Source organism: Lissotriton vulgaris, chromosome 5 (assembly GCF_964263255.1).
Source record: "Lissotriton vulgaris chromosome 5, aLisVul1.2, whole genome shotgun sequence".
Classification (NCBI taxonomy): domain Eukaryota; kingdom Metazoa; phylum Chordata; class Amphibia; order Caudata; family Salamandridae; genus Lissotriton; species Lissotriton vulgaris.
The window spans coordinates 769,604,964-769,616,894 of record NC_141693.1 but is presented as its reverse complement, the minus strand read 5'-3'; positions in this window follow the sequence as shown (position 1 = coordinate 769,616,894).

Genomic DNA, 11,931 nt, shown 5'->3' with positions numbered 1-11,931 from the left:
AACTAACTCACTACGGGAACACTGGGCGGGTAACAACAAAGGAGCAGAAGGGACGGAACAGGGAATTCACCACACCGGGAATCAAGGTAAGGGGTGCGGGAAAAGGGCAAGTTTTCCAAGGTTCCTCACGAGCCCGTGAGGAACGGCAACAACCAACAGCTTCACAGGAACCAAAAGTAGCAGAAACCCACAGGTTTGCAATAACAAGCAACAACACTATGGTAGGACTCCCTTTTATACTGCTGGTGTGTCATGTGATGGTGAAAGCCATGGTCAGCAAAAGAGGACTGGGGACCGAATCCTAACACCTTTAAAGAAAGGATTAGTAGTGTAAAAGCTGAGACTTCACCTAGGGTGGATTTAGGAGAACCTATGCAGATAGGATCCATTAAAGGACCTTTGAGCAAAGAGGAAAAAGACAAAAGGAGAAAATTAAATCAATGTCTTTACTGTGGAAAGCCTGGACATTTTGTTAAAGAATGTCCAGTGCGTCCAAATAAACCTAAAAGCAAAGGCTCAGAGGTAGGGTTAATACAGCAGTCGGAAAACTAACTGGCTCGACAAATCAAGAGGTCAGATTGTCGAGTATGTTATCTAGCTTGGCCTCCATTACTCCTGAGATAACATCTCATCATCTCAGTATAAAGATTTCTTTACAGTCACTTTTAACAAAAGAAAAGGTTTGGACAGTTGACGCTCTAATTGACTCTGGAGCTACAGGCAATTTTATAGACACTTGTTTCTTAAAGGATCTAAAATTTGGAACTGAGCCTAAAGAACATCCTGAAGTTGTAAAAGCTGTAGATGGTAAGGAGTTATCATCTGGACCGATTCAATTTCATACAGAAACGCTCTTAATGACTTGTTTAAATAAACATGAGGAAAAAATAACTTTTGACATAATTGATGCCCCTCAATTTCGTTTAATTTTGGGCATACCCTGGTTAGTAAAACATAATCCAAAGATTGACTGGGTGAAGAAGACAATGTTATTCGATTCTGAATTCTGTCAATCCTCTTGTTGGCAATCTCCAGAACCAGAATTATTAGTTCAAGGTAGTAATTTTCCTTTTAATTCAAAGAGTGTTTTGTTATTGGAAGGGGTTCCTAAAGAATATACAGACCTTCTTGATGTGTTTGATAAAAAAAGGGCTAACACCTTACCACCTCATCGAGATTTCGATTGTCGAATTGATCTTGTACCGGGAGCTACTTTACCATGTAGTAGAATATATGCTCTCACTGAGAAAGAAAATGAACACTTGAGAGAATATTTAGATGAGTATTTGGCTAACGGTTTTATTCACCATTCAAAATCTCCAGTATCCTCCCCTCTCTTTTTTATCCCGAAAAAGGGGAGAGAGTTGCGAATTTGTATTGACTACCGAGCCTTGAACAATGTTACCATCAAAAACAGATATCCGCTTCCCTTGATACCCACTCTCTTAGATCAGCTGAAGGATGCCACTATTTATACTAAATTGGACTTAAGAGGTGCTTACCACTTGGTAAGGGTACGAAGCGGAGACGAATGGAAAACAGCCTTTCGTACCAAGTTCGGTTTGTACGAATACTAAGTCATGCCATTTGGACTCTGCAATGCACCTGCTGCATTCCAATTTTTCATAAATGAGGTTTTAAGAGAATTCTTGGATATTTGCTGCATTGTGTATATAGATGATATTCTCATCTATTCAAAAGATACCATGGAACATGTAAAACAAGTAAGAGCTATTCTTTGAAAACTACTTGACAACTCCTTGTACATTAAACTAGAGAAAAGTATTTTTCATACCACAAGAGTAGAATTCCTTGGATATGTTTTAAGTCCCAATGGAATTGAAATGGACCCAAAGAAAATTCAAGCAGTACTGGATTGGTCTAGTCCCTCCTCAGTAAAACAGGTTCAAAGTTTCCTGGGATTCGCAAATTTTTATAGACGGTTTATCTGTGGTTTTTCCCACATGATTACCCCAATAACTAGATTGTTAAAAAAGAATGTTAAGTTCGAATGGGATAAGGAAGCTGAGGAGGCTTTTCAAAATCTCAAGAGACAATTTACCACAGCTCCCGTGTTGATGCATCCTGATCCTTCTCAACCTTTCATAGTAGAAGCGGATGCTTCTCAACTTGCCATTGGGGGTATTCTATCCCAGAGACATAAAGAAACCGGTCAGATGCATCCTATTGCATTTTATTCAAGAAAACTCACACCTACCGAGCAGAATTATGCAATCGCTGACAAGGAATTGTTAGCCATAAAAGCAGTTTTCGAAGAATGGCGTCATTATTTGTTAGGGGCTAGGCACCCTGTAACAATCTATACAGATCATAGGAATTTACAATTTTTGCGTTCTGTAAAAGCCCTGACAGCTAGACAATTACGGTGGACGCTGTTTTTTAATGACTATAATTTCATAATCACTTACCGTCCTGGAAAAGAGAATTTGAAGGCAGATGCTCTGTCTCGCATGGGATTTGCGGAGGAAAAAGACTGTTCTCCTGAAGAGATTCAACCAGTATTGTCTGATCATTGTTTTAAAATAGGTGTGATTGTATCTGATGTAGTGGAAGACATAAAAAAAAGATACAAGAAAAATCAATGGAAGAATGGCATAAGTTGTATCCTTTGTTACAAAACAAAAATGATTTGTTGTACATGAATGAACAGACGTTAGTACCCACACAAGAACTCCAAGAAAAGGTGATACAATTACATCATGACACTTTAATGTCTGCTCATCCAGGAGTAGCTAAGACTAGTCATTTAATAAAAAGAAAATTTTGGTGGCCTTCTTTGTCTAATGATGTTAAATCATACGTTGAGACTTGCGTAGTTTGTTCTCAAAACAAAACACAACATCAAGCTCCCAGTGGCCTTTTGCTTCCTCTCCCAATTCCACCTCAACCTTGGCACACATTGTCCCTCGACTTCATAGTAGAGCTTCCTAAAACAAAGGAAAGCTATACTACTATTTTAACTGTGGTTGATCATTTTACTCGAATGGCTCATTTTGTCCCGTTAAAAAAAATTCCTTCTGCCAAGGAGTTAACTCAAATTTTCTCTAAGGAAATAATTTGTTTACATGGCATTCCTTCTGTAATAATTTCAGACAGAGGCCCTCAGTTCATATCCCACTTTTGGCAAAATTTAGGAAAAACTTTAGGCATGGACATCCGTACTTCTTCTGGTTATCATCCTCAAACGGATGGCTTAACTGAACGAACTAACCAAACTATCGAACAATTCTTACGTTGTGCTCCAGTAGAAGAAGAAAGGGAATGGTCTGATATATTATGGGTCTTAGAATTTGCCTATAATAATATGGATAATTCCTCTACTACTTTTTCACCCTTCTTCAGTAATTATGGGTTTCATCCTAAAAATATTCCAGGTTCTGTACAAATTCCATCCGAAATACCGTCTTTAGAAGATCATATTAAAAGAATAGTCCATGTTGAAGAACAGGCTCAATATCATTTAGCACAAGCAAAAGAAAAGCAAAAAGAAACTTCAGACCTACACAGAAAACCACCACCCAAATACTCCGTAGGAGATAAGGTGTGGTTATCCACGAAGAATTTAAAAATTAGAACCTGTAAAAAATTCTGTCCCAAGTTTATCGGACCATTTCCTATTGAAAAAATAATAAATCCGGTTAGCGTAAAATTGACTTTACCAAACAGATATAAATTTCACTCGGTATTTCATGTGTCTTTAATCAAGCCCTGTGATCCTAAAACCAGATTTAAAGGAAAGCCCACAGTCATACAGATTAATGGAATGCCAGAATTTGAAGTTCAAAAGATTGTAGATTCAAAAAGAATTTGAGGGAAATTGTTTTATTTGATTCATTGGAAAGGTTACGGTCATGAGGAACGAACCTGGGAACCTCTGTCAAATTTGCAGAATGCTCCTCGATGTCTGAAACGTTTTCATCTTCAAAATCCAACTAAACCTAGACCAGTTCCTCAGATTTTGGGAGGGCTCTTGAGAGGGGAGTACTGTCATGATTTACTAACCTATACACCTCCTGCTCTGCAGCAAGTAGGTTTTTATCCCATCAAGAAACCCACCCCTGTCCCACGCACCCAGCACGCCAAAGTGAATGTATAAAATGCTAAAATTCATGTAGTGATGTTAACCTTTGGTTTGTGTATTTTTGAATGGTCATAGGAATCTTTACATTTGTGAATCATGTAATATCGCCAATCATGATAAACCTGTACATGCTAAAATACTAAATTGCTTTGCCGAGTTTTTCTGTCTTTATTATAAGTTCCAGAGAATCATAATTGCATAGCCAAGTGATGCTGCTTTTCGTTACGAGTATTAAAGGTAGAACTGCCATCAGGGAGAGGCTTCTGACGTACACGCACGCTGGCAAAATGTGCGCGGTGCGTCATCTTCTTCTGGGTGTGGCTCAGCTATAAAAAGCCACACCCAAAGCTTCCCGATGCTTCGTCTTCTGCCGCGCCCTCAAGAACAACTCACCTGGGATCCTGGACTCCAGTCAAGGCCTGAACATCTTCGGAAGGACTTCTGATTTCTGCACTTTCTTCAGCGCGCATCCCTGAAAGAAAGAAGAGACATAAGCTAAGTGAAAATCTTTCTATAATTAATGCAAGGCGCCCTACGCAAGCAAGCAGCAACTGATTCAAAGACTTGAACTTACCTGGCAATTCTTGAAAGACATTTTGGAGAATTTGATTGAAGTCACAATTCGAATTCTGAAAAGAAAGAAGAAGCTTTGAGAAAATATCAAAGTATTAGATAGCTTGGGACAATAAGTTTTGATATTTGAGATTTGCAATTTGTTTTTGTGTGTGAGTATTTCATTTTAGGTGGTGAAGGCGAGGAATGATACGACAGAGCGTAATGAGTAAGTGTGAAGTACAAGAGAAGTAGAAATGTTAAAGTTATGAATGTTGTGAACAGGAAATAGAAAGAAGTAACTTATTCGCAAATGCTTATTTCTACTTAGGAAAGAGAACTTGACTTCTCCTTCTTGAATTCAACACTTCTACTTCAACAAGCCACATCGCCTCATCCCTCCTCGACGACAACACGGACGCGACGCTTAGATTCTTACCGTCGCAGGTAGGCCCTTAAGGAGTTTTAAAGGAGGACAGTGAATTGTGAAATGCAAGTAATTAAGGTGTGCAGGAAATAAGGATTAAAAGTTACAGGAGTTTCTTTGTTGCCTCGCAGGTCGACAACCCAGGAACCGGTAGCGTCCATTTTCCGGCCTCCCTCCCTATTTTCTATTTGATTACCTAGGTGTTCTACTAAAAATCACTAGGTGTTGCCTAGAAATTTGGGGAAGTTGGTCCATAACGTCTCTGCGAAATCCTTCTGCAAGCAACTCACAGGTAAGAGTGCTTGTAGTCTTGACAGAAATACTCGTGTATCTTTTCTTCCTCTACCTGGTAGTTTGTGGAATAGATTCTCTTAAAGTGGTCTAGGAAAATCCCGGAGATGTTCTCACTTTCTACCACTTCGATCCCACTCAGAATGTCCTGAATTTTCAATATATGAGAAGATTCCTGTTTTTTTCTTACAGAGTTGGCTAGTAATTTCCCAACCAACTGACTGTCTTCGTAAATTTTCTGCTGAAAAGTTTTTGAGCTATTTATTTCTTCGGGAATAAAAAAATCCCTTAAGCATGCTTTAGCTTGTTTTTTTTTGCTCCTCGACAGTAGATTGTAATTTAGCTATTTTTAGTTTCCTTTCCTTCGCCTGCGCGCTTGTGAAAGCAATTATCTTGCCCCGTGCTGCTGCTTTAAACCCGCCCCAGACTGAGAAGGGTTCGGCTGAATCTTGATTTATTTCAAAATATTCCACAATCCATGATCTAAATCCTGATACCCAGGTTTGGTCTTGAAGCAAAGTACGATCTAGCTGCCATCTTGGGCGCTCCCTATCGGCCCCTCCCAAAACAAGATCCAATTCGATTCTGCCATGATCGGAGAAAGGATTGCATCCAATCAGATTATTTGAGATCTGCAGAGATCTTGATATCAAGAAAAAATCTATTCTGGATGCAGTCCGGAAATGATGAGAATAACATGTGAACAGCTCCCTCTCTACATTCCTGGAGCGCCAGGGATCCCGTAGTTGGTATTCACCTACCAATGCTTCGAGAGAGCCTTTAGTTCTGGGCTTCAACTGTTTTTTATTTTTATTTGAAGTGTCCCTTTTCAGATCTTGGATAAAATTAAAATCCCCTCCACAAATAATTTGTCCTGGGACACCTCTTAACGCCTTATAAATTTCTTTCAGAGCAGAAACATCATCAAGAATAGGGCCGTAGGGGGCGGAGCCAGGCCGGCGGCCAAGATGGTCGCCCGGGCTCCCGGCTCCATCGACCTTCTTCCCCCGCCGCCTAACCTACTCTGCTTTCCTGCTCGGCTCCGGTGCCACAGCCTGTCGGAAGGTGTGGGGTGCGGCTGAGTCCAACTCCGTGAGATTTTGGTGCCCCATAGCCGGAGATACGGTCCCCGTGGACTGTGGCCTACATGGACTTTGCAGCCGGGGCCCGAGTACTGCCGCGGCCGTTTTAGAACGCAACAACAACGGCCACAAGGACCCGGAAGTTTCCGGCCTGCCGCCGCGGAGGGCAAGCTCACTTTCGTGACTATGTTTCCAGCGCTCATTCTCTGCAGCCCGGAAGACGAGGAATGCCTCATCACTCTCCCTCCCTCCGATTGCACCTGGACGGTGGTGTGAACCGACTTTAGCTAATTGCCTCCCCACTGGAACTTGGACTGATCAGCGCGACGACATTACATCCGCGCCACAGCTGACCTGCTCCGGCCGCGATACGGAGTGCTTGCTACGCTTTCCTCGATTGAAGGGGCTTATGCGATACTGTCAGCGGAACGTAGGGGATGGCGCTCACACGTCGGTGCAGAGCGGAGGTATTGTTTGCGCTTTGACTGTGTGTGGCGGTGAGTGCTGGCGGCTCTGGTGTTTTGGCTGAGCGGCGCTCGTCCTGTGATGGTGGTGATTCGGCGGGAATGACCCTGCTGCGGCGGTGGATGTGTGCACTGGAGTCTGCGGGGAGAGATCGAATACCCCCGACATGTTATTCACCACGGGACTGCTTCCCAGTGCTGCTACAATGGCGAGTGGGCCCATAGCCATTCACGTTTCTGGGAGACTTTGTTTATGTGGCCCCCGACATGTTTGACCATGTAGACATTACTTTGGAGAGCTGAGGCAGCTTTATCGTTGGTTTGGAGGTGATTGATGACATGCGGGAATTTCCAGCTCGCCTCCAGTGGACTGCTGCCTTGTCGCCTAGCCCCATGGACATATGATTTCCTTTTGTACTTTATCAGTGGTGCCTTTGTCCTTCGCCTAGTGCTGCGCTGTGGGTCCCTGACACTGTGAAAATACTATTCTTCTTGCGCAATGTCCTGTTCCACCGACAATGAACAACTAAACGATGATGGATGGCTCTCAAACGTGCACTATTCTGTGTTACTGAAAGACTTCCGACCTTTTTTCGAACTGGCTGATTTCCATCTTGATTGCCTGTGTTTACGTGACTCATTAGTGACTGGGTTCTTGGAGCTGAGTGGGGATAGATGTTCTGCTTAAGATGGCGTCTTTGATGCTCTGTTTTTCCTTCGGTGCTATTGCAATGCCAAATGGCGGCGGGGGGGCCGGGGACCTGTACTGGGGACCCCCCACGATTTCTTCTCCTATCGTGGGGTGCTAGTTAGTCTTATTCTTTACACCCTTTTCTTACTCTTTGTGGAATATTGTCCTTTCTCTCTTTTGTTCGTCTCTCTTCTATATTTCGGGTTATACATGGGCGACAGGCACGCTGCTCGGGGGGTAGGCCGTAGCCGTAGGCAGGGGTGCAGGGTGGGGGGAGGGGGGAGGGGATTTTTGTTCTTTCAGTTTCTATGGCCCGTTTTCTCTTTGTGATTCTTGTTTTCTGTACTTGTTCCTTTGTTCTTCTTTTCCTGGATACTGATTAGGGGTAACTCACCGTGCATTCTTTTGGGTTCAATACCAGGGGTGGATGTCTTATTCCTGCATTGCGGTACAGCGAGTAGTCACTGTTTAGGTGTGGGGCTTGTTCTGATCGTCTCTCCTGAATATTTACATTTGTGCTCCCCCCCTACCTACGGTGGCCCTGACTGTGAATATCCTGTTCTTCTGTGACACCCTTGAATTGAGATGGCTTAATTGTGCGGCATCAGATCCTGCTTTTCTTAATTTTAAAAGAAACCTTGTTCCATCCTGCTGTCGCGCTGGTGACATGTTCCTCTGAGTAGCATCATTGATCCTTTAGGGCGTATTCTCGTATTGCTTACAATTTGCATTGTTTGCTTCGCCCGACTGTGTCCTGATGTCCGACCATGATGGTCAATTGGCTTGTGTATGTAACTGATTAATGCAACAATAAAGGTTTACCAAAAATAAAAAAAAATAAAAAAAGAATAGGGCCGTAGTAGTTCACAAAATTTAGAGCCTTCCCATGAAGTTTAACTGAAACCCAAAGCCACCTTCCTTTGGAGTCCCTTTTGGTCTGGATAAACTCCCAGGGTAGATTCCTAGAGAAATAAATTGCTACCCCTCTCTGGGCAACCCCTGCAGATGAGAAAACACCTTGACTAAAATATATCGGAATAAATAAATTAGGGTCGTTCGTTTTCAGATGTGTCTCTTGAAAGTAGACTACTTGAGGATTTAGTGAGATTGCCCACTTCAAGAGAGCCCCATACTTTTGTTTGTTCAACATACCATTAGCATTAATTGACAGTATCTTACATATATCATGATTCATCTTGAAAGAAATGTCTTGTCCTAATGCTAAGAAAATAACTGTTACATCCATTGCTTATGTTCCTTTTTACTGCATTTCCCTCCCCCTGCGCCCACCCACCCCAGGAATGTGGTAACACCCTGTACTTCCACGCTGACCACATTCCTCCCTCCCTTCCTTCTCAACTGGGTGTCTTCTTCCTACACCCTTAGTGGCCCGTCTGACTGGACCCACCCTGTTTTTTACCAAATTTCTTATAGAACGCTAGTTCACCCTATGCCTCTTCTTTCCCCGCAAGATACCCACAAGATACCAAGAGAAGACAAAAAAAAACATTGCGCTGGGAAGGGGAAGGGGAAAAAAAAGGTGAAAACACAAGGAGAAAAGTAGATTCCTCTCCCACCTTTTCACTCCCTACCCCCTGAAATCTCCTTCAAAAGAGACTGCGCCTCATCTAAATCCGAAAATAAGAAAAACTTCCCCCTGACCAAGACCAAGACTTTCAGCTTTGATTACTGAGCAATCGAGGCTTGAGCACCGTTTGCTTTGAATAACTGCAGAAGTTTTACGAATTCTTTCCTTCTTTTTGCAGCTGCCGCTGTCATATCGGAAAAGATCCTACATTTTGTAGTTTCAGTCACAGCAAATTGGCGTTGCTGATAGGCCTTTGAAAGAATCCTTTCCTTGATCCTGTAATCTGCAAAGTTCAGTAAAATAGTTCTCGGGAATGTTGAATTTGCGAACCTCTGTGCTGGAACTCGATGGGCCCTAGTTATAGTCAGGTCTCCTTCAAATTCAGGTAGAACTGCTTTCTGGATGAAGGAATTGACCCACTGGACAGTATCAGAGCCTTCTGTTCCTTCCGGAACCCCCACAATCCTTAAATTCGATCTTCGTGAGTGATTTTCGAGCTCCTCCAGCTTGTTCTCCATAAAGATCCTCTTCTTTGCTGCTTCCTTGGCCTCCCCCGAAGCTAGATTCATACGATCCTCGAGGACGGAGATCCTCCCCTCTGCCTCTTGAATTCTGCTCGGGAGCGCCATGTATAGCTCTTCCAATTTATCCATCTTAGCATGGAGAGCAGCTATCTCGGTTTGCTGGTTGTTCTTTATTTCCCGGATTTCGTCTAGGATCAGGTTCAACATCTCACGGATATCTAGATGATATCTTGCTTCCGAGCTGGGTAGACTAGAATCTTCTGTCTCTTCTGCTCCTGATGCTTCATTCTGTCGAGTCTCCCCTTCCATGGCTGTCTCCTTTGTTGCCATGTGGGGGGTTTGTGGTGCAGATATCAATAAAGCCTCGGACCTTTGATCCTCACCCTCCATTAGAACAGAGTCTCTGAGATCAACAATGTCAATGGAGACAATAGAAGATTGTGGAGGAGGTGGCGCTAGAGATTTCGGGGAGGTTTTTTTGGCAAATAGAGGGAAGTGCCTCAGTTCCTTTCCTCCGTTATCACTCTTCCTTTTTTCCTCTGTTGCCTGGGAAGGTGTTAAGACTGAGACCCGGGTAGGGGTAGGAGTGGGGTTCTACACTTGAATCCCTGCCTCAGGTTGATACAGAGAATCCAAACTTTTACACCCCTCTATGGATATTTTCCCGTGTCCTTCATCTTGCAGGGAGGGAGGGAGAGGGGGAGAAAGTTCATCCTCCGAGGATGCCGGCCGGAATCTTGTCTTTACTTTTCTCTTCTTTGGCTGCCTTACGTGCAGCTTTTTTGGCAACGAGCGGCCATTTCGACTTTACTTAATTTTGCTACATCCTCTCCCTCCTTCATGGGCTTACCCATTGTGGTCTCTCCTTTTTTTTTGCTCTTTCGCCTTCTTCTCACCTTCTTCTCGCCTTCACCCCTGGATTCCAAGGTTATTTCAGCTTTTTAAAAAAAAAAAAAAATCCGCACCGGGTTTTGACAGGATTCGGGTGGTGAACTCTGGTCCTGGTCCAGAGATCTATTGCTCTAGCTGGTTCGGGGGCGACTGATGTCCATAACAATCCACAGTCTGCAAGTAGCTACCACCCCAAACAACTGCTCACCTCAAAGACATAAGGCAGACATAAGGTAGAAGGCAGAAAGTAGAATAAATATGCTCAAGCTTCCGCAGCAGCGCGCCTGATAGCTGATAGCTAAAATTGCGAGGCACCTCCTGTAAAGCATACACACCGCTCCACAGTCCATCTAAATACACGCGGTGGCAGAAAACTGCAGCAGCAGCAACTTTGTCGACGTTTAATTTTAACCTCCGCCCAATATCCAAATATCCAAAGCTTTTTCCGAACGATTACTCTGTCTAACCTTCATGGAGGGAGCTCTGGTCCAAATACGCGTGGTGTCAGAAACTGCAGCAGCAGCAACTTTCTCGGCGTTTCTCGGCGTTTATTCTTGTCCTCCGCCGATTATCCGATGCCTTTTTTGCGAAGGATTACTCTACTTGGCTTTCAGGCAGGGAGCTCCGGTCAAGAGCAGCTAGCGTCCCGCTATCGCTATTGTGGGGGTGGAGTCCAGGTTCCGGGTCACGGGAGACTAAGCAGAGGCGTGGTTCTCTGCAGCCTCCATCCGTATACCGCCGAAAACTGGTATGATTAACAGAGTTCCCAATGGAAAGGAAATAGGTCAAAGGGTAAAAGAAGTACAAAGAAAACAAAAGACCAGGTATGAAGACTTAAGGATCATCCGAAGATATCGGGTTTTAAGTGGGAGATGTGGTACAAATTAGATGACCAGAAGGTTGTAGCAAAGGTTCTTCAAGGATTTATCCCAACTCCAAAGTGATTTAAGTGACCAAGCATGTGATAAAAATTGAAAATGGGCAATGGTGGAGTCAAAGAAGTGCTGCCAGAGTACAGCCCAGGGAAATTGGGGCAGCAGAGAGAAATGTTAACGATACCTCTAAACTAAAAATAGAGTTTGATCCTAAACTGAATAGTCGTTTGACCACTCAAGTGATGAATGACTTGAGTATGAATAATACAGAGGGTATAAACTGTTCCAATCATGGTCAATCCTCTGTTGAAGATACTACCAATACATTGTCATTGGGAAGAAAAGCTGAGTTGTGTAGTTGTCAATCTGTGGGAGGAAGATACAGAGTTACTAGGCGTGTGTGAAAACCCAAGTATTTGGGTTAATTGTCCTTATTAAGGAATT